Consider the following 24,859-nt stretch of genomic DNA (forward strand, 5'->3'; position numbering starts at 1 on the left):
AGAGACCAGAACACTGCTCTTTGACTGGTCCAAGAGAGGACCCCGCCATCTATGAGGGGCACACCATGTCCCTATTTCCAAACTTTATTCAGGCTGTGCATGAAACAAGATGCAAATTCATGCCATGAGCAAAAAGTTGAAATACCAAACTAACCTATATTCAGTGCAATACCTACCTCAACTTCGAATCATGGTTCAGGGGAGACACCATATTTTTCAATCTCCCCAACAATGGAGATTTTCTTAGCTTCAGTGAAAGAAAGTCTTGATTTTATTAAAACACGGAGGCGAGTATTATGCTTTCTTCTCTTGCTTTAATTCAGATAGCAGCCAAGAAAAAACTACAAGTCCCAACATACCCTGTTGGGAAACTACAAATAACTACTATGTCATACCATATGTCATAACAAGTAACCAATCACGAACATGGAAGGGTATAAACATATTGACTGATAGCCGCAAGTCCTCTTTTCTTGCAGAGCAGTTAAGTCACTCTGAACAACGGAAATATCAACAATAAAATAATACATGCCAAAAGAATTGAAAACAAAGCTTCACAACGATATATAATATTAATAGTCTTTTGATCCAGGTTAGGAATGAAGAGATCTTGAAACAAAGTCCTTGCTTGACTTGAGTAGACCGCCGCACGCGGAATGTCTCGTGAAGGTGGAGGAAAAGTTTTAAGTTGACTGGTTGTTGGTGGAGGTTGTACCTAATAAAAATAAAGGGAGGGTTAACAGTGTAACAACAGAGGTGGGATAATACTCGCCTCCGTGTTTTAATAAAATCAAGACTTTCTTTCACTGAAGCTAAGAAAATCTCCATTTTATTACAATCGCGGAGGCTCCTATTATGCTTAGTTCAAAGCATAGAAATTATTGAATTAGCTACATGAGAAACAGGTTTACAATAAAAAGTTCTAAAAGTTGAAACATTAGACCAATCAGCGGATTTGAGAATGTCTCCCAAACTCAGACCTGCCCAAAAGGCTTTGGAAGCCATAGCTCCTCTGGTAGAATGGGCCCCAAAAATGGAAATGTTAATACCAGCCAAATCCATAACCCATTTCACCCACCGTGCTAAGGTGGTGGAAGTGACTGATTTATGAGGGGGTCTGAATGAGACGAGAAGTTGGGTTTCCGAAGACCTTCTCAAATCCTTGGTTCTAGCAATGTATTCTTTCAAACAATTGCCCACACATAAATTAACATGTTCGGGAAAATATGGATAAAAAACAGACATTAAATTAGTTTTTGTTCTTCTTTGTATCTGAAAGAAAACACCTTGAGGGGTATACTATACCAAGGTCACATCTAATGCTCTAACATCGGAAATACGTTTCAGAGAAACCAAACAGAGAAGCATGGTTAGTTTAGCAGAAAGTAATTTTAGAGATAGAAGGGAATTAGACGGTTGAGATAAAAAGAACTGTAAGATTACATTTACATCCCACATGGAATTGTACTTGGGTAAAGGAGGTTTGGAAAAACGAACCCCTTTTAACAATCGACATACCAGAGGATGCTCACCGATAGGTTTATTATCTATTCTATCATGTTCCGCGGAAATGGCGGATCTATACATATTGACCGTTCTATAGGCCTTACCCTGAGCAGCCAATGATGCTAAAAAATTAACAACTAGGACGACATCTGCTGAAATGGGATTGGCACCCCTGAGCAAACACCAATTATGCCAGACTGACCAGGCGGACCTATAAGCTTTGGTCGTGCCAGGAGCCCAGGCTTGACGTATGAAATCTGCAGCTTCCTGCGAAATTCCTGGGGTTCTCCAGGCAGACCCGAAACCATCCAAGAGACTAATTGGAGGGACTGATTGAGTATCAGATCGTGAGATTGACCCTGAGGATTTAATAGAAGGGATGGAAATATTGGAAGAAGGATCGGAAGGTCTATAAGTAATTCGAGAGCTAGCGGAAACCAAGGCTGACCCTTCCAAAGGGGGGTGATCAGAAGTACTCTGGTGGTCTGACGTCGAATCTGAGCTAAAACCCTGGAAATCATAATGAAAGGAGGAAAAGCATAGTTGGTTTGATTGGACCAGTCCTGTTGAAAAGCATTGGTGGCCAAAGCTTGAGGATCTGGTCGCCAGCTGTAGAATCGCGGAATCTGATTGTTTAAACGAGAAGCAAATAGATCGACCGAGAAGGGACCGAATTTGGAAGAAAGAACTTTGAATATTGAAGGGTGAAGACGCCAGTTGCTGGAATCTCGAAGATATCTGGAACACCAATCTGCGATTGTGTTCATGTCCCCCGGAAGATACTCTGCTCGAAGAGAAATCTGATTTTGGAGACAAAATTCCCATAGGCTCTTTGCTAGTTCGGCAAGGGGTTTTGATCGAGTACCTCCCAGATGATTTATGTAACGAACCGCTGAAAGATTGTCCATCCGAAGGAGAATAGAACAGCTTACCCTGTCTTTGGCGAAGGTTTGGATCGCAAAGGAACCTGCAAGAATCTCTAAACAATTTATATGCAGAAAAGACTCCTCTTTTGACCATAAACCTCCAGTCGAGAACTGAGCGCATCTTGCGCCCCAACCAGTCCGACTTGCATCGGATTCTAAGACAAGATCTGGTGCTGTAGAGAATATTGCCCGGCCATTCCACGCGTCTAGATGATCGAGCCACCATTGGAGTTCGATTCTGGATTCGTGGTCTAGAAGAATCAGGTCTTCGTAAGTAAAACCTTCTCTGAGATGTCGGATTTTTAGTCTTTGAAGAGCTCGATAATGAAGAGGGCCTGGAAATATGGCTTGAATAGAAGATGCTAATAGACCGATTATCCGGGCGAGAGTTTTGATCGTAAGTTGAGATTTGCTGAGAACTAGGAGAATCTCCTTTTTGATATGGGAAATTTTCTGAGTCGGAAGATGAAGGGTGGCCTTGACCGAATTTATGAGAAACCCCAAGAATTCCATGTGACGAGATGGAATGAGGTTGGATTTTTCTTTGTTTATTAAAAAACCTAAATCCTGAAGGAGAGAAACTAATGTGTCTACCTGCTGTAAAAGAATGGACCTGTCCTGATGTAAGATTAGAAAGTCGTCTAAATATACGATAATCCTGAATCCCTGTGTTCGTAAATGAGTTACCACTGGCTTCAACACCTTGGTAAAGCACCAAGGGGCCGAGGAAAGGCCAAACGGAAGACATGTAAATCGATAAAATTGGTCGTTCCACTGAAATTGTAAGAATTTCCTGAAGGAATGATGAATGGGAATGGAAAGGTAGGCATCTTGTAGGTCTAAACGGACCATCCAATCGTTTGTTAACAAGGAATCTCGAAGCTGGAGAATGGTTTCCATCTTGAAATGATGGTAAACTACGAATTTGTTGAAAAACTTTAGATTTATAACAGGACGATATTTTTTGTTCTTTTTTTGTATCAGGAAAAGAGTGCTGGTGAAGCCTGAAGGATGAGGATCGCATGGCTCTATCGCCTGTTTGAGAATTAAAGAGTGGACCTCCTGAGAGAGAAGAGCATCTTGTTGTGCGGAAAACTTTAAGGGCTTTGGAGGAAGATGTTGAAACGGAATTGAATATAGTTCTATATGATAACCCGAGACTGTCTGCAGGACCCAAGGATCTGCGGTTAGAGAGCGCCAATTCATTATAAACAAAGCCGTCCGGCCTCCCACCAACAATGAGCCATAAGGAAGAGCGCTTACCTGCGTTCTGGGAGCCTCTGGTCCTGAAGCCACGTCTGAAAGACCGGTATCTTTGTGGGTAAAATTGTGGCTTGTATTCCTGAGGGTAGGAAGTGGAGCCTCTGGTCTGACTGACCGCACCCCTCTGGGTGTAACGGCCGGCAAAGCGGCTCCTACCTTTGCCGGCTCTTCCAAAAACACGGGAGTGGAAGATTTTGTGCTTGGAAGACTGTGCCTTATCCATAGAAGTAAAAGTCTGTACATATTTGCTGAGTTCTTTAAGGAAGGAGTCCCCAAACAGCAAACCATTGGCTTCCGGACCAGTCTCTTTAGAAGCGAGAGAATTAAGTTTCGGATCAATTTTTAAAAGTAGACTTTTCCGTCTCTCCTGTGCCATTGATGCATTTGCGTTGCCAAGAAGGCATATCGCCCGTTGGGCCCAATTAGAAAGAATTACCGGGTCCACTTTCTTACCCTCCATCCTAGCCTCTTCCGCTAGGTCCAAAATTCTGGTGAGTGGACCAGATATGTCCAGCAACCTGTCCTGACAGTTGGTCCAGGCTCTGTCCACTCCTTTTTTGGGATCTTTCCCAAATTTGGTAAAAAACATAATCATATTAGGATCTATGGCAGGAGTATTGGTAATGTTGTTGGGCAGTGAAGGTCTGGGACACTCGGATTTAAGTCTGTTGCGCACTAATTTGTCTAGTGGTTGTCGCAAGTTCTTTAGCACGTATTCCGAAACGTGATCACAGGGAGTCCATTCGGTGGAATTTGGGTGACGGATAAGGGAGGGGTCAAACATCGGTTGACCCTCAAAGTCCAATAAAGAATTTTTTATTTTTGATTGCGATGACTCTCCCAGTTTATTAAGAGAAGTTTTACGCCTCTTCTCCGAAGGCCCTGGCCAGATCATTATGTCTGGATCATCCTTATCCGAGTCTCTATCCGAATCAGAATCACCCATATCATCCTCTGTGTCTCCCAAATTAGTGATCTGTATAGGAAAGGAAGTGCTGGGGGTAGACGGCTGATTAGTTACCTTTTTTGCAGGAGAGTCGGATTTATCCTCAACATTGTCTGACTTTCTTTTCCTAGATTTGGAAGGAGAAGCAGAAGAAATTAGCTGTTTAATGGAGGCTTCAAAAGTTTTAGAAAACCCCGAAATTGAAGAAGATACCGCCTTCTGAACAGAATCCTGGATAAATAGATCCAAATCTTCTTTAAATTGTTGAGCGTCGTCTTCTTCCGAATAATTCTCCATTTTTAAAAGAGATTTGAATGTTTGAAAATTTTTAAAACTGAAGAAACTAAAATTTCCCTTAAAAACCGGGTTAAATACTTATTTTTAAATAAATAAAATCCGTTCTGAACTAGTTTAAAAAATAAACTGAGTTTTGAATGTCTCCGTTACCGTCGGAAATGCTATAATTAAATAATCCAGCCAAGCGTGACCGCGTTGAAGGATAATTAACTAAGGAACACGATTTCCGAAACAGGTATGCTTCTTCCCGGCAGCGCTGACTGACAGCCGACAAGCCTCAGCTGAGAAACAGCTGATCCGACACGCGTCAAGAAAACGCGCTGTCAACTGGCTTAATCCGCTCGCGTTCTGAAGAGAAACGCAGCGGATTAGAGCGCGCGCCCCAGGCGTTCAATTTAGAACGTTGGGGCGCGATAACCAACACCAAAGGAAAGATTATAAAAATAACGTTATAAAAATAACGTTGCAGACAGGAAATGAACATGGAAAGAAGGAAAGGAAAATAACGTAATAAGTTATAATTGAAAACTAAGTCAAATAAGTTAAAAACACTGATTAAGACATAAATGTATATGAATAGAAAGGTAGTACTTATCCTTGACTGCTAGCAGCAAGAAAAGAGGACTTGCGGCTATCAGTCAATATGTTTATACCCTTCCATGTTCGTGATTGGTTACTTGTTATGACATATGGTATGACATAGTAGTTATTTGTAGTTTCCCAACAGGGTATGTTGGGACTTGTAGTTTTTTCTTGGCTGCTATCTGAATTAAAGCAAGAGAAGAAAGCATAATAGGAGCCTCCGCGATTGTAATAAAATCCAAGAATTTCCTGCACAGACTTCCTGATGGAAGATGGAAGACAAGACACCTCTCTGTGACTTTGGGTTCCTCTATACCAGTGGTAGACCCGACTTAACTGCTGCCTTAACTGTTGCCTTCTGTGTTACAATGGGCTACACCTTCTGGATTCTCTCACTCACATGCTCATCTTTGACTGACACTACAAGTTGATCCACATTGGCATGGCATGGGAGATGGGGCCCACTGTTAAGTGGCTGTGGTGCTTTGCTGCAATGCCTCATACTTGACTTGACATTCCATGGCTTGAGACTCCTCAGGCCATGGAATCAGGAGGTTGTGCGCACTCCCTTGGGGCCTCAGAGCTGCAATGCTGTTTCCTCTGATATCATTGACGTATGTTGGGGGTCTTTCCCTGTTCTCTGGCTTACCCTCAGTAGGCTACACCCCAGGACCTAGGAAACCTATGGGGACCACTATAGATGTAAAGGGGCTAGATTTATAGGAGCATACTTACTTGTGCCACCAGTGTCTCACTTTTTTTGATGCACCGGTGGTGCAGAGTGCAGACCAATATCTACAAGGCCACACAAAGCCACTTTGCCTGGCTTTTCGTGGCCTCGTAGATATGGTGTAGGGCAATGCAGATTAACTTGCTGCATTGTCTTACACTCAATCAATCAATCATTCAGCGGGATTTGTAGAGCGTACTTATCACATGTGAGGGTACACTGCATCAGGGGGCATTCCATGTGCGCTGTGGCTGGTTTTCCCATGCTACACCCGTGGATTTTGATGCATTCACAGATTTACAAGGACGTGTAAACCTGGGAATGCGCCTAAACTGTACACCTCCCCAGAGGAGGCATAATGAGGAGAACAATTTTTATTTCTCATCGTTTTTCCTCTTTCTATGTGTGCTGCATTCTGCATCGCCACAGCCTTATCTTAAAAGGGGAACACTGGTGGTAAACATGCACAGTCCATTTATCATGTGATTACCATGGGTGAGACACCGGTAGTGAGGCTCACCCACAGTAAAAAGTCCACGAACCAGGTGATCAGTAAAGCAAAAAATCCAGGCGTACTCCTGGGGCAGATCCCAGTGCAACAAACCCACACCTCGAGAGTGACTTTAGTACTAGTTGGTCTGCCTACCATCTTCCGATTCCTCCTTTTCACTAGGTGTAGCCTTGCTAGTGTGCCCATTTCACCCTCTGGGTTCTTTATAGATGGCCAAGGGCGCTATGCCATAGCCTGGGGATGACTAGGTGCTTCAACCCAAATATGGATGACCCTGTAATTATTTGACTGCCTCTGGTAGAGGGTCCACTTCATTGACTCCCACTTGTTGTTATGGGGTGGACGACTTCAAAAGCACATTATCATGGGAGGGGTTAGCTAGATCTCTTGTTTCCCCAGTAATAGGTGCATAGTTGTTGTTTCCTCTCAGAGCACTGCTTAGTCATTATACGGAGGGTTCAACATCTCCTTGCATGAGCGGGCACCTTTCACTCTGGAGTGCACAGTACTTAGTCACAGCTGGACTACTGTCTGATATCACGTGATGTGAGTACCTGGATGCAGGATGTTAAGCATCTGGCACACACCCTCTCTGACCCCTCTCCGTTGCTGCTGCAGCTTGTATTGCCATGGGCCATTGCAGCAGGGTACACTTGGGCCCTCCCACTACTTCTCTGTTAGACTCTGTTTTCACTGATGAACTGTACTTTGAAATATTGTTTTTTTTATGAGTGCAGTGAGAGCACGGTTGACTCAGTTGCCACTGTCTGAGAAGCATTTAAAGTCACTATGCAAAGTCACTGCATAGCTAGACATAGAGGGGTCTTGCACTCCCTTCGGGACCACTTGAAATGGCAAGCAGGAGAACGCAGGATGCATGAGCCACCACTTTCCAGAGGCAATGGTGCCACCAAACATGAGCACATTGCTTTCTGAATGAGATGAATTAGCGGTGCAGGAATGCTTTTATTGGGCAAATACACATAGGCCCCTTCCGTACGGAGAGGGAGCAATACCCGGAAGGTCAATATCAACAAGTATCCTGAGCCCCAATGGTTGCAAATTACATACATGAATTAAGTATTCTGCAGGGAGAGATGTGTTATGACCGCTGCAGAATCTAAAGTATTGTAAGAGAAGAAGTAGGCTGAAATAAATGACCCTTGAGATTTGAATGCAGCTATGGAACCCACATTAAATGTGAGGGGAGTTTAGTAATTTGGGGCATAATGTATGAGGCTAATGTATTTTTAAGGGGCTAAAAATTAGCAAGAGAACCCTCTTATAAATACAGCATCCCCATTGCACGTTTGCTCACCCTATCCTTCTTCCCAGTTGCTTAACTGCTCTCATATTGTAGAATAATACAATTTTCGGTAAACAAACTTTGTGTGCTGCAGAATTTGGCCACATGCACATGGTTTGGTGCTGGGCCAATTTAGAATTTGATAAAAAAAAGTTCACTGAAAAAACTCAAAGGTAAACAGACATCATATTCAGGATAAGTGCTATAATATAATATTAAACATACTCCCTAGAAATTCACTGAAGAAAGGTTAAATTGATGTTATATTAAGGTGTTAAAATGAGACAAGGTATAATGTTAAAAAAAAATCCAAAAACCATTGAAATGCACCAGTTATAGTTCAGTCAATTGTTTACAACTTGCATCCACCATCATGCGCTGCTTGTGACTGTAGAAGTTTAAAAATTGATTAAAATGAAATAAATTATCTTTACACATTTATATTACTTATAATTTTTATTATATTGTTTTCTTTCATAAAGTGCTCAAGTCAAGAAGCTTCTTCAGAGGGTTAATAAAACATAACATGAAATATTAGATATCACAATAAATGTATAGTTAAATGTCCCTGACATCAATTTATGAGCTTGAAATATAATGATGATTACATTAAGGGAGCCCTTCTAGGAAAATCTGGCATGCTGCAGAGATCTTTTTACTTGCAGAAATGTATGAATTCTGCATGTTCCTTACAAAGTATATTATTACCAATGGGTCTATCTCCGTTAAAAGTATTAAAAAACAACTTGGTTATAGCTGGGTTTTTTTTGTCTAGCGCTTTAAATGCTATGGAGGTTGTACTCTTCCAAGCTCTAGATGAGGAGACAGGCATAGAATTGGCTCCTAATGCAGATGACACAGTAAGTGGAATGTCTTCACACTGGCATGGACCGCACGCCCAACCGTGAGCTCTTTATCTTTTCTTAAAGTTGCAGACACTGTGCTCCCTAGAGACACCTGCACCCAGGATCCCTGCCTGAACATGTGCATCAGCTACATGCTATAGTCTCAGTGAGAGCTCTTCTGATGTCACAGAAAATCAGACAAATTTGTACAAATCACAAGGAACTCACAGAAGCTTCCAAGTGAGGTTTGGAATCCGCCAGGGTTGTTTGCTCTCACCTTTGCTCTTCCTGATGGCCGTAAACTGGATCTTGAAGACATCCACAGCAGGAAGAAAAAATGGGTCCCACAGGACACAGGATGCAGCTTGAGGGCCTGGACTTTGCAGACAACCTAGCCCTTCTCTCCCTTACCCACGGACAGGTGCCAGAGAAGACAGACAATGTGGCAGCCACATCAGCACAACTTGCCCTCAATATCCACAGGGAAACAAAACAAGATCCTGAAGGCTAACACAGCCAGCACAACTGCAGTTACTGCAGGTGATGCACTGGAAGAGGTTGAGGCCTTCACCTGTGTGGGCAATGTCATAGATAAGCAGGACAGCATGGACACCAATGTCAAGGCAAAATTTGGCAAAGCAAGGTCTGCCTTCATTCAGTTAAAGAAGATCTGCAGCTCCAAGGACCCAATGTTGCAAACCAAGATGAGGCTTTTTAACACCAACATAAAATCTGCCCTATTATATGGAGCAGAAACTTGGAGGACAACAGTGACCACAACCAACCAAGTACAGACCTTCATCACCACTTGTCTGAAGAGAGGCAGAATGAGAATGACACTTGACCAGACAGAAGAGGGTTAACCCAAAGATTCTCTATGTAGGGATAGGTACGCATGTAGATTTTAACATGTGTTTTTAACATGGGCCTGGCAGACGCTAGTTCACTTCAGAAGGTCACTAAAGGGGGAGAAGTCCTTTTGAGAGTTCAAGCTTGAACAACCTACCGCCTAGTTAGGTACTCCCTATTTAGCAGAGGGAGATTATCCCTAAGAGCACGGACGTCTCCCCATAATGGCACTTAGGGTACCTCTTGTGTGTGAGACAGAAATACTCAGGATATCCACAAATTAGTGCTAATACACCATTGTTGGTGGCGCCATGTCGTAGTTGGACTCTCGCTCCTAGGCGAGACTGCGGGCTTAGGGATGACAGCACTTTTGTTTGTAGGCAACTGAGTCGCTCCTACAACAAGTCGCAACTGTCGGCCCAACCCTCCCGGCTCACACACAGCACCTCACCAAAAACCCAAACAGTAAAAGGCGATTTCTTGCAGCCTTACGCATGGACTCTAGATTGCAACATCTCAGGGAAGTTGTGGTGGAACGGAGGTCATCCTTTTCTCAAGTTACCAACAAGTCTCAGCCACACACAGGCAATGAAGGAGATGCAGGAGAGTGTTCAATATATTTAATGAAAGGACTGCAATCTACTATAAAATGCATGGACTGCAATGATTAGGATAACGAAGAATAAAAGGAGAAGAATTGTGAAGATTATAGTTTTGAATACAAAATCCCCCACAATCTTGCACTAAACCTGAGATATAAAATCCCTACCATAGAAAACCTAATCTCTAACCTAATGAGAGCTAGGTGTGATGAATCTAATATGCTGGTACCATGTCCATGAGAAGAGCCCCTCAACCCTTGTGACCTTGAAATGAGGTCTCTAGGTCAGACTCCGTCCTGACACAAAGGCTGAGTTCTGCAGTAAGGTGACGTGCAGTGTAGCTGGCATCTGGAAGATATCCCTCTAATGACCTTATCAGTGTGAGATGTATTTATACAGATCATGTAGGAATCCTGGCGCAGGAATGTTTCCAAACAACTGATAAGGAGGCAGAGTTGTGGCGGCAATTATATAAATAATCCTCAACAAGGGTACGTTATGTACCTGTCACACATAAGTGAGAAAGGGACATGATGTTAATACCTACGTGCCCACTTGACCATGACGCTGATACAGATGCCTCCACAGAGTGGCACTGATAATGCAAATCAAATATTTCTATAACTATAAACAATGGCAGCCATCTTAAAAGAAATAATAAAATAAGTGGACTAAAACAGAGCAACCTAAGTAGGGTAAAATGGGAGCACAGACCTGCAAGCTAAGCTCATATCCTAAGTCCCAATTAAAACTAAATTGGATTCACCACATCCCTTCCTGCACATAAACAATCAATGATGGTGATTTGTTACTTCTATGTGTGCTACTGAATGCAGACACATAGAAGTAGCAAATCATCATTACTTAATGATAGAAAAAGAAAAAACAAGGAGAAATAAAAGTATTTCTACTCTTTGCGCTATGCTAATGCCACCCCTTTGGCACTGCCACAGTTTCATGATTTATCGTAAATCTGGGTCAGCGTCAAAATGCATGGGTGTTGTGCTAGAACGCCCAGAGCAACAGCCATTGCATGTCCCTTTCATGCTTAGTGATGCGTGTAAAGGGGCCATATTTGCAAGGTGGCTTTAAGCCACAAAAAGTAGCTTAACGCCACCTTGTAAATATCGCACGACATTGCACCTACTGAGAGTCCCTAAAAGTGACATTCCAGTGGCATAAGTGCCTCGTAAATGAGGCCCCAAGTATTTGTCAGAGGGGGTGACCAACACCCTTTGTATTCCTTGAGAGCCTACACATCAAAATATATTTCCACTGCCTTTAACACTGTGTAATGACAATTCACCTTTAAAGTCATATTGGCATTAAGACTCTTTTCACAATAAATTGGTTATGTTACTTCTTCTTTAGTAACCTTTTATAACAAGTGTATTAAGCCTATGGCATCTGACATTTAACTTCCAAAAGAGCCAATTAGGTGTGTAATCTCATTGGCTTGTCAACATAACCTACTCAAGACTTCTAAATTGTGCATAAAGTTTCCCTCAGGGCAATCTTCAGGCATGCAGTTAGAAAATGATATGTTTTCTTCTTTGCAGTTGGCAAAACAATCTTCAACCCCTCCTATGAGGGCTAACAACGATTGTCAAAGTGCACATTTACTATCTGCAATTTTGACAGAGAGGGAAGCCAGAAAGAGAGACCAACCCCAAAATGCTGCCTTCTATAAGATTCCTGTAACAAAAAACCTGCCTACAAACTTTAACACAGTATAATGACAATCCACTCTTAAAGGTCTACTGGTTTTCACAAATGATTTTTACAATAAATAAGTCAGTTCCATTGCCTTTCTTGCAACTTTTCTCAATAAATAGATCAGGCCTATTGCCTTGATAAGTGGCTCCTTACCTTAACTAACTCAGTCCTACTTTGCATGCACTTTCTAACAATGCACAAAGTACAATCCAAGTACTTATTTTTCCCTTAACAAAGCCAGATCGATTGTTCTTTACCTAAAAGATCAGGGATAAAGGATTCTAAATGTAAAGCTAATGCTTTTGAGAAACTTTTGTACTCAGAATTAACAAGCAAAATAGGTCTATAATTTTTGCAGTAATTTTCCTTTTTGGTATTAAGCAAATTAGGGCATATAAGAACTAGATAATTTCCTTAAGTGTGAAAAAGTAGTTAGAAGGGTACGGAGTTTAGGAAGATCCAAGGAAGAAATACAATTTGGCTGTGAACCCAGGGCCCGGAGCTTTATCTTTCTTAAGTGTATTCAATGTAATATGAAGTTCAGTTTGAGTAATGTCTGTTTCCAAAGAGAAAAGATCATGAAGAGTATTGAAAGATTTTTGGGCAGTGAATAAAAAATTAAACAGTTTTCATGTAAAATTTAGGGATCCTTATATCGGAGGATCTGGTGATTATCTGGGATTTGTTCAATCCTCCTCCTTTTGTTTTGTTTGACCTTAAGGTAGTTAGCTAATATTTTGTCAGACATATTTTGGCCTCCATAAAACTTTGCACTGGCTTTAAGAAGGTATTTTGATGCATGCTCAGTAAATAATGTATTTTATTGAAGTTTAACCTTAAAAAGGTCTCACAAGCAATCTTTTGAAGTGGATGCACAGTAAGAATGCTCTAGCTTTTTAATGTTTGCAAGCACTTCTTCAGTGTGAGTATGAGATGTTTTCCTCTTCATAGATATATAATCAGTTATTAAATCACAAGCTGATGTCTTGAAGGTATTCCAAATAGTATGAAAGGCAAAGTTTTATTAAGGTGGAAATGTTCATGGAAAAAGAAGGTAAAACTGAGGTAGAGGAAATGTCTAGGAAACAAAAATTATTCAATCAACACCTTTTTGGTAAGTTATATTTTTGGAGAATGTCCAATTGTATAGAAACTGAAGTGTGGTCTGAAATTAAAATAGACACTATAGTAGCAGTTTGGGATAATTCACATGAAATAAAAATGTGATCTAGTCTCAACTGAGTGTGATAGACTGGAGAGAAGTATGTGTATTCTCGGAGAGTAGGGTTACACAGTCTCTAAGCATCAATCAAATGTCTCTGTTTAAGAGCATGGATCAATATTTTTGGGATTTATTCAGAATATACTGACCAGTAGAGTTTCTATCAATAAATTGATCAAAAATCTGATTTTAGTCTCCAGCAAAAATAAAGTTGTCATTGGATCTGTAGCACTGGGGCCATACACATTGAAAATGGAAAGTGGAACTTTATCAATCAGCAATTAAAGAAACAGCCATCTTCCATCCTTATTGTTATGCTGGGATACCAAATGAATAGGGAGGGATCTATGCAAAAGAACCATGATTTCATTATTTTTACTGTTTCCAGGAGAAAAGTAGACTTCACCAACCAACCCATCCTCTTTTTAATGTGACTGATTCATCTTCTGTCAGTCATGGCTCACAATGGTCAGAAGGGGCGTGGCAGCACACGGCAGGGGACGACAAACAGTACTTATATAAATTTTCAAAAACTTAGCTGCTGCACCGCTGTTGCCGCCTCTGCCTCTCCTCAATCCTCATGACAGCAAGCACAGGCTCCCAGGTTGCCCTGCTGCTAATCATAACGCTGCTTTCATGCTCCTGGCAGCATGAAAGCAGCGTTAGGATTGTCCGGAGCACCCAGGCTTGGCACTCAAAGGCAGAGTGGGAGTCTCTGCCTGCTTCCTCCAACTTGGCAACACAGTGTCGGATTGGAGAGAGCCCAGTGTGCATGTGTGTTTGGCCAGCCCAAGACAGCCAGCCAAATATACATGCACACTGAGGGGAGTGCTGTACACTTGCCCTCCATCCCTGTCATCACCCGTGGCCCTGCCCCCTGAAAAATAAAAACGATAATAAACTTTGTTTATTATAATTTTTATTCTTTGGCTTGAAGCTGCTGCTGCTGGCGGGGGCGACGCACCTCCGCCATATCGGAGGAGGCGGTGCTCTCTTCTGTAAGATGTGATTCCTGAATAAGTGAAATATATGCACCAAGCTTTGAAAGAGGAGTCAAAAATAATTTCCAATTAATTGTAGAAATAAGACCTTTCACATTCCAAGATATAATTTTCCAAGACATAGGAGAGATTTGAAATGAAGAGTTGGGTCAAAAATCATAGTAAGAAGATTAACCGCGAACCATGTAATGATGAAGAAATATAATAATGCAAGTAAGGGATAGATATTGGAGAAATATATAAAAAAGAAAGTAGTAATATTGTGAAAAGATAGAATAGAAAGTGGATATAAAAAGAAAAGATACACTATGGAGATCTTGAATGCATGAAAGTATGAACAAGAAATTGGGAGTAAAAAGAAAGAGAAACATAACTACAAACATTTAAGAAAGAATGGCGGGTTAAGGCCAAATGGAAGGGACAACATGTCGGACTCTGGAAGGGAAAGTGTAAGGAGGGCTGTGTAACATAAAATTAAGAACGTGTACAAGTGTAAACATGAAGACAGTATCTGCTAGTAGATGTAATAAATATGTAATTATTAATTCAACAGCAGAGCATCTAAATATATCAGCTTTACATAACTAATATGAAATGATAAATGAAATTGCTTTGGAGTGAATAAAACAATTTAACAAAAGTAAATGAAGACAGAGAAGATATTGAAGAGTTCATGTTTTCAACTCTTCAAGTCTCTAGGAAATTCTTCAATTTAATGGGGTCCTACTAAGTTGTTCTTTTGTTTTTGTAAGTCACTTTATATAAGAAAGGATGAAATAATCCACGGCAAGCACTAAGAGAACAATGCATTGGCCACATATTTAGAAATTCTCTGCACCTTTTAGCAGCTGCCGTAGTGTAAACTTGTGAAAAGCACACAGAGTTACCTGACTATGTAATTTGTTTAATCAGTTTAGGTGCAGAGTGGACTTTAAACAGGTCAGTATCCTCCAGGAAGTGAAGAATGACTCCTCAAGGTTTTTTGAAAGTAGAAGCTGCCTTAAGTAGATGGCCTAATTGGTGTGCTTGTTCAATATTAAGCTGTGGTGATGTTGAAATATTCAATATTTTATTAGTGAAGGATTTGAAGAAAGTGATAGGATCAGTACCTTCCGAGCCCTGAGGCATACCATAGATTTGTACATTGTTTCTTTTATTCCTATTTTCCAGGTCCACCCCTTGTCTTAGAAACCTGTGATTGAACGGTAATACCTTTGAGGGTAATATCCGTAAAGACTATGATGTGTTGTTCAGCTGATGAAAGGACCTCTTCCGTGTGGGACCACCTGTCATTAAGGTATTGTAGTTTTGCATTTGTCTTTTCCATAAAAGGTTGCAAGACACTGACTTCTCCCAATAAATGATCCATAGAAAAAGGAGGAAGAAATTTTGTGGGAGAGGGTGGGTTCTTCTTGGGTCTCTTAGTTGATGTTTTCCCCATGAGCAATGAGGGTGAAGCCACTGTGGAAGATCAAATGGAGGTAGAAGCAGCACTTAAGAGTAGAAGGGTACATAATCATCCATCACTGGAATTTGAGGCATTATGGGGGATCCTGGTATATCTGTGCAAGAGAGATTTAATCAATGCATTGATATGTTCTAGTCTGCTCATAAACATAAAAATAAAGAGGAGGATAGGGGTATTGTTCATTCACTGAAAGGAAAGAGGAAGAAGATAATAGCAGACTTCTTGCTATACCAAAGACTTTAGCCTGAAAGACACAGCTAAAAGGATATTTTGAAAAACACACATCCATGTGAGTAGATAACAGATGGAGAATGGGTTGAAAAACAAGAAAAAGCCAAGGGGCCAAAATTAAAAAATATAGGGGGTCATTGCGACCTTGGCGGGCGGCTACCGCCGCCCGCCAGGTGGTAACCACTGTGCAGCCGCCAATGTGGCCGCACTCACGCGGCCCCCATTATGACATTCCCGCTGGGCCGGCGGGCGCAAACCAAGTTTGCGCCCGCCAGCCTAGCGGGGATGAGGCCGCAACATAGGAGCCGGCTCCTAATGGAGCCGGCGGTGTTGCGGCCGTGCGACGGGTGCAGTTGCACCCATCGCGCTTTTCACTGTCTGCCATGCAGACAGTGAAAAGCTGGCCGGGGCCCTGTTAGGCATTGGCATGGGCAGTGCAGGGGCCCCCAGGGGCCCCAGGACACCCCTTACCGCCAGCCTCTTCCTGGAGGTGCAAACCGCCAGAAACAGGCTGGCGGTAGGGGTGTCATAATCACCAGGGTACCGCTGCTTGCAGCGCTGCCCTGGTGGATTATCACCGCCAGGGCTAAAACGGCGGGAAACCGCCGGCCCCGGCGATGCGACCACGCGCTTCTGCCGCGGTCGTAATAGGGCTGGAAGCACCGCCAGCCTGTTGGCGGTGCTTCCGTCCTTTTAGCCCTGGCGGTCTCGGACCGCCAGGGTCAAAATGACACCCTTCGTGAATAGGATTTCCTGTAAAATGATGTCTTCTAAAAGGCTTCATTTGATCATTACAAAGGAAATAGCAGATAGTCTAAGATTAATTACAGCTATAAATCCTCAAATGGAGGCAAACCTGGTGGTTGTTACAAGCACATGAGACAATTGGAGCACCTCATCATCCCTTTTGTTATGCTTGCATCTAAAAATGACAGGCGCTTCTGAGGAGAGAAAAGCACGCCACCATTAGAAATCAGAGATAGTGACCTCCCCGACATCCAACTTCAGGAAGAATCATGCCACACTTGTAGAGAAGCACTGTGCCATCAGAAAAGATTGTCACTGAGGGTAACCAACACCAAAATCTGTGCTTATTATGGTAATCTATAAGATTCCCTGTAACTAAACGTGTTATACAAGCTTTAACACAGTGTAATGACAATCCACCCTTAAAGGCCTGAATTTTACACTACATAAGTGAGGCCTATTGCCCTTGTTGTAACTTTTCATAGTAACCAGATCAGGCTTATTGGATTGATCAATGGCTTGTCATAATAACTAACTCAGACCATCTGTGTTAAGTATAAACTTTCCCTGAAAGCAAAAGTGGAATGCAAGCATCCTTTACCAATACTTCTTGCCCTGTCAAAAGCTGTACCCTCAGGAATCAACATCTGGGGAGAAGCCAAAGCCCCTCCACCAGTTGTCTTAAAATACAATTTACGACACTTCCTAAAGGAGCCATAAAAATAATTCTCAAATTGAAAATAATCTAACGCGCTGTGGATTGTCATCTGGGATTACCAATCCCAAAGCCCTAGTATTTGCCATTGCCTAAAGTAATATGTGGGATTATATGTAACAAAATACTGTTAAAACAAAGTAATGGACAATCTACTCTAAAAACCTATGGCTCCTAAGTATGTTTTTTACAATAAATAAGTCAGACCTACTGCCTTTTTAAGCAATTTTTCATAATGAACAGCTCATCCCTGTAGCCTTGATTACCAGCTGCCCTATCAAAATCTGTGCTTCAGAGGATCAACTTTTGGGCAGAGCCACTGTTCGTTGCCCTGGAGAACTCCTGAAATTTCTTTTCAGGTTTCGCCTTCACAGTACTTGCACTATACTTGCAAAATCTCTTCTATTAGAAAGAAATCATAAAAGGGGTTTAGAACCCGCCCATTACGTACCTTTACTTAGCATTCATTGGAATCAAGGTCACGCTTATTTCCATTCTTCTGATTGGTCAGTACGTTATCAGCTTTCACTTTGCACTTTTCCTGTGGCTGCTTTGTCTATCCATGCCAAGGAGCATAGCCCAAACAAAGCTTCCAGTCACTGACCATTGGCTAATGGCTAGTGTCCTTCCACTTGCTACGCACTTTGGAAGGTACTTAAAAAAAAATGTTATCTAGCACTCCATACAAGAGCATCTGCAGGCCGTCTCATCTTCTCTCCTGCGCTCTTTCCACATCATTGTGTCACATAGGTTCTCATTCTTCTAATGAGGCTACTGAATTTGGGTCACAGAATCACCTGAATTGTGGGGTACTGAGTACAATTCCACACCATGTGACGCCTATCGACCTAATCCAGGTTTTCTGACTAGCTAGCAGCGCCTCATCTCTGCCCAAAAGCAGGAATGATTGTGGCAACCGGGCACATGACAGGAGAGACTCCTCAGGGTAATCGAGGTAGATCAGATCTTGTCCCTTTCTCTTGGTTTCAATAGTCTCACACAGGCAAAGACACACAGGGGCAGAGTATAGTGCAATAAGGAGTTATTGAAGTAACTGAATCTTAGATAAAATGGCACGTTTAGCAATGACTAGGATGATAAAACACACTAAAAGCAAAAAGATGACAAGGAGTGTGAAACATAAAAACAGTCCTACCATACTGTCACGAGGAATGATATATATTTTTCCTACCTAAACTATGTTAGAGCACAGCATGATATGCCCTAATCTGCCCTTCAAGTCCCTCCTGGGAAGGCATCATCCCCCATATCTGAGCAAGGAAGCCTGTTATCCAAAAAGACACCGTCCCCATGTAGGCCAGGGATTCGGCCATCTGAGCAAGCAGCTATAGCAAAGGCGTTCAGCAATCAGCATGCAGTCATGGTCATCTGGCTGGAATCTCCGTCTAACGTATATGGGACAAAGGATTGTTTTTATAATAAAACAGTTGATATTATAAGAAAAGGTCACCAAGTCAGAATATGTATGTGTCTGTGAACGTTGAAGACATAGCGTACCACTTTTGCTGGCAACCCTATCTGACTGCAGCCTTGAAGAAAGCACAGAGTGCAATGCTAAGAAGGTAATGCTTTCATTGGCGAAGGAACAAATAGAGAAAATAAAACAACACCGCATATGTGGCCAATGCTAGAAAAATAAAGCAATGCTGAATAACATGTAACTGGGCTAAAGTGTACAATTGCAGGCCTAGTTTGCTAAAATAATGTGTCTAAAATATGGCTAACATATCTATACAACAATTGCTAGCACCCTCCCCCTTCCCTCCTGCCACCCACCAACCTCATATTGCTTAGCTTTCTGTTGTTGGTGCTCACCACGAGCGGGGGTCACCATCCGCCTGTGCAGCATTAACGGGGGGTCACCATCCGCCTGTGCAGCATTAACGGCCAACTTCCCTCACGGGAGACAAGTCGCTCTCTACTGATTGATTAATTGATTGATTGATCCCTGCTTCATCAAGTTTAACAATACTGCAAACTGCTTATCAGAATCCATAAGTAATTAGCTTTTATTTATTCTTTTCAATTTTTCAATCTGAGTTATTTTTCAAGCTGGGTATTTTCTTTTAACTCACCTGATAACCTTCAGTCTCATGTGGTTAAATGTATTTTTTTTAAATCAAGCCCGAAATGGAGTCAAAGATAGGCATTCATTTGCTCGCTTCAAAATAAACAAAACACTGAGTTAGTTGAATAAACAGCCCAGTGCAATTAGAAGGTGGGTAGGGATGGCAGGAGATACTTGACATTACAGAGTTTACACTCAGGTTTTATTAATCAGGGCATCTCTGGCTAGCTGCATTACCCTCGGGTGAAAACCTCTGAATTTTGCTGCAAACACAGAAAATACCTTGTAATCAGCCCGTGGCGTACTCTCCTCTGCAGGTGTGGGCATGGGCCTATCTGTCTTAGGGAACCTGTGGCATTTTCAATAATACGTAGGCGTTGAGCCAATTTTAGTGACACCAGAATTCCCATCAGCATGTCAAATATTCATTTGATATCTAACTTTGTAACCGAAGAACAGCTGATAGCATCTCACTGACAGGCCAGAATCTCAGCAGAGTTGCATAAAAATGCCATGCCTTCCAAAGCCTTCCACTGTATGTTAAATTAAAGTGTCCGCTTTCGTAATCCCCTGGTCCAGGACACTTTGGGGGTTATTCCAACTTTGGAGGAGGTGGTAATCCGTCCCAAAAGTGACGGTAAAGTGACAGATTTACCACCAGCCGTATTACGAGTCCATTATATCCTATGGAACTTGTAATACGCTGGTGGTATAACCGTCACTTTACCGTCACTTTTGGGTCGGATTACCACCTCCTCCAAAGTTGGAATAACCCCCTTTATATTGCTGTTCATCTTCTGCCCACTGTGTATGTGTGGTACAGATAGGAAAAGCCTGTCTCATCTTACAGCTCACAATGAGCAGCTGGGATGTATGGATATATGGATGTATGGATGTATGGATGTGGCAGACAGTGGGTGGTGTGCAAGACACTTAATTGGCTTAAGACCCACAATGATTGATTTCAAATACATGCGCATAATCTGAAATATTAGTAACTGTTTTCTTATGTATGGAAGATTTTTGTTTAACAGGTACATTCAAACGCATTAAAAGAGTTCATTCAGACCTTCTATTGCAGAATGGCTGATTGGATGCCAGTGTTATTTGCTGTTTAAATTGTCGCCCTTGTTTGACTTTGACCCATGGCAACGAAGCGCTCCACAGTAGATATCTTATCTGTTATCACCAAGGATCAGTGGTGTCTCAACATCACCAAATGTGCTTGTTAGTTTTTTCCTGCACAGAGTTTACACTGTACTTGCGAAATCTCTTGTATTAAAAAATCACAAGAACATTAAAAAAGCCATTAAATTTTGCATGGGTGAAACCAATTGGCTTTGCAAAGCTTGTTTCTGCTGATCACACCAGGTGCCTGGACAGTTGTGCTGTTAAGCCAAACCTAATATCTTCTCACTTCTACAAGGAAGGAATGATTCTGGTGACATTTATAATTAAGACTGAGCATTGTGATTTATCATGTCACCAGAACCCTTTGATGGCAATGGTAGACCACATTGTACAATCACCTGTTATGCATGTGTGTGCCTGTCTCTGTGTGAGTTCTTTCTTTACTGTAATGACACCAAGAAAATGTACATTGTTGCATCAGTCATAACAATTTGCAGGGACTTGTGTCAAACCCAGATGTACAGTGATCTCGAAAAGAGCAGTTTCCTTGTATTAAAAGGGGGGGAGGGGTGCAACAGGTGTTAGAGTAATTATGAGATCTGAAAAAGAGAAGTTAATAACCTGATTGTGCTTTCAGTATTACAGAGACATCTGCCACTCTCTGTAGGTGCACTGGGGGAATCACCCTTGTGCAGGTGTCAAGCATTAAATTAATACCATATAACGGTTTTTGCCTCATATATGTTTCTTCCTCCCATTATTTAATGCTCCTGGGACTTTCTGTTACCTTAAAACAATCTGCTATTAACACTTCATCGAGCAACCAGGACTGGTAAAAAGTCCACCGCATGGTGCCAGTTGTCACCTGAAAGAAGCAAAGCCAACACTTTGACTGATATAAAGTACATTCGCAATCCTGCAGCATCAATGCAAACATTGCACGGATCACACATACATGCACTCATGCAGCTGGAGCAACCCACCTACAGATCGCTATTCAAACACAGACCAGTAAGGTTAGAGGGCAGGTACAAGATTTCTGTAAACTCTGGGGCACATTTATCAATATATCGTAAAAAACATATCAGCATAATGCCACACTTTCCTGTTCTTTCCTTGCACTGGCGCCCTTTTGGTTTCATAGCACCAATGCAGGCACCCTTGCACTGTGGTGCAGACAGGATTGTCATGCACTAAAACGATCCTCTGGAACATTTTCCTCTTTATTTGTGTGCTGCAGAATGCCAGAGTGCCTGTGTTCTCTGCCTATCCAGGAGCAGATCCGGCTCAGTGTTCTTGATCATAGTAATTTCAAGTGTGGGAACACTGGCCCACTTGGAATTAGGTTGGGTGGTATCTTTTGGTATACAGCTCCGACCATTCCTAACTGAGTCCTTAGAGGCACTCACATACACACCACCACACAACCATGTTATTGGTAATAAGCTATTGTGTAGCACACAATCTACTTACTAACAACTATGCACACAAACAGACAGGCACCCACACATGTAGACCACCATACCTACTGGCATACAGTCACCCATGCAGGCAGGCTACTAGATATGCAATCACCTTGAACATAAACCTGCAGATATACAGGAGGGTCACCTAGACAAACCCGCAGAACCTGACATTGTTGTGAGGTTACTTGAGCTATTACACTGGCAAGTTACTTTAGCCTAGGCCTGCAGCTTGTCCTTTTCACTCCAATACATGCATTTTGATTGTCGTTATTATTTTAGCAAAGGCTTCATGTTAGTGGAGATGTTTTTATTATTTTATCAGTTGCCCTTTCACGCAGAATTCTGTTGTTCATTCCTTTTCACAACATTTTCAATTTGTGCTTTATTCAAGGCTGAACGTGATAAGTTTATGAGTTATTGCCGACACAAAGCGTTCATCATGTCCCCAACTCTCATACACAGAAATATATGCGTTGTCACGTCAAGACAGTTTTCTTAGAACCCCAGATGTTTTATTATAAAACACTCACTGCCCCCTACACTATAGAGGGGAATTCAGCCAGTTGCCATTGCATGCTGCACGTCATCTGTTCCAGTTTCTGCCGAGACCTGATGCCTTCTTTGCTTCCATGTGGGAGGACTTTCAGTAGATCAACAGACATCTTCTTTAAATAAAAACACAGGTATGGGGTATGAGTTCCTTTCTGGGGGCCTGATGGGCAGACTAGGGCTTATACTGCATTGTTCTTGTATTAAATATTAGTGGTGCAGGTAGGGATTCTAGAACCATTGTTGTGACAGTATGGTGGACCTTTTCCTATGTTTCACTTTCTTTGTCACTGCCTTGCTTTTATCATGTTTTATCATACTTATAACTGCAATACATGCCTTTTACATAGAATGCAGTTGGTTCAATAAAACTTATTGAATCTAGTCCTGCTTCTGTTTGCCTTTGTATGTGTGAGACATATGTGATTGAGAGAAAGGGGTAAGAGCTGTTCCACCACAATTTCCCTGAGAAATCTATATTTCATGCAAAGAACTGCCACAAATCACATTTACTCTTGGGTATTGGTGAGGTGCTGCTAGCTAGCCAGAAAGGTTATGCCAACCGTTTTCACAAGGCGCAGGATCAGCCTCAGTCCCCTACGCTTGCTGGTGCTGCTGCCTAAATCCAGTAGTCTTGTTACTATAACGGGGGACTCTACGACAACATATGCAAAAAAATAATCATCAGCCATGCATACAGTGGACTCCTCACTATCTATGACCCAGCAAGTCAGCGCCATCTCCTGCTTCAACACCCTCTGCATGCTTCGAAAGATCTACAAATGGATCCCCACTGAAACCAGAAGAACAGTCACCCAAGCCCTCGTAAGCAGCAAACTGGAATACACAGGAACCACGGCCAAACTCCTGGAAAGGCTGCAATCCAGAACGCCTCTGCATGCCTCATCCTGGACATCCCCCGCCACTGCCACATCACAGCCCACCTGAGAGACCTGCTTTGGCTCCCCGTCAACAAGAGAATCACCTTCAAACTCCTCACCCAAGCTCACAAGGCACTGCACAACACCAGACCAGAATACCTCATTAGACGGTTCTCCTTCTACACCCCGACCCAACAGCTTCGCTCCACCGACCTTGCCCTCGCCACCGTCCCACACATCCACAGAACAACCACTGGCGGCAGATCATTCTCGCACCTCACTGCCAAGACGTGGAACTCTCTTCCCACCCACCTGCGTCAGACCAAGGACCTCCTTACCTTCAGGAGACTTCTCAAGACTTGGCTGTTCGAGCAGTAGCAGCCCCCCCCTCAGCGCCTTGAGACCCTCATGGGTGAGTAGTGCGCTCTACAAATTCCCTGATTGATTGATTGACATAAAGAGCAAACAAGCAGGCATGCGGATAATCAGGAGAAAGAGATGTGCAGACGATACATACAACCTTCATATCCACACAATCTTTAGCTCCTCTGCAAAGTAAGTCAAAACTGAAAAAGCGATGAGTGGTGAGTCCCAGTCCAGTCAGTCCTTGGCTTCTCACTACTCATTTGACATCTATAGGGTGATAGAATACCTCCATCTTCTTGCCCATCCAGTCATGAAGGTGTAAAGTATACATTGGAAATGTTCACAAAAGCAATCACAGGGGGAAGAGTAGCGGGTGGGAATACCTCAGAGTTACTCTTGCTGACCTCAGTCCCTTCCACCCTATCTGGAGGAGTTTCTAAATAGTGGGTGGAAATATGAGCAAGGCCTATCAATTACTAATCGATCAGTGACATATGTGACAATTACCCTTTGGCAGGTGGAAATTGCAAACATACTGATTGATGCCTGGTGAATTGGAGCAGTTACTGGTGAGTGATGAGGCTCACATATGGGCATGTACTGACAATTACTGCAACTTTATACAGTTTGCAAAGCTCCATGTTTTCCTACAAGAAGAACTACAGCACTCTGTAGCATGGTGGAAAGTAGGTTCGGGAGTCACATGACACTCGCTTTCAGGTAAAGAGTGGTAAATATTCATTACAACCTCCTTACTGTAATGGTAGAAAAAAAAGCAAATTACATTATTTTAAGAATTGCCTATATAAAAAAAATAATAGGAACAATAATGCTTGCACCAATGGTGAACTTGTCACCGCGCCCTATAAATGGGTCACAATGCTGACTCCTAAAGGGCGTTACAAAGACAAGAA

This window comes from Pleurodeles waltl, chromosome 7 (assembly GCF_031143425.1).
Source record: "Pleurodeles waltl isolate 20211129_DDA chromosome 7, aPleWal1.hap1.20221129, whole genome shotgun sequence".
Classification (NCBI taxonomy): Eukaryota; Metazoa; Chordata; class Amphibia; order Caudata; family Salamandridae; genus Pleurodeles; species Pleurodeles waltl.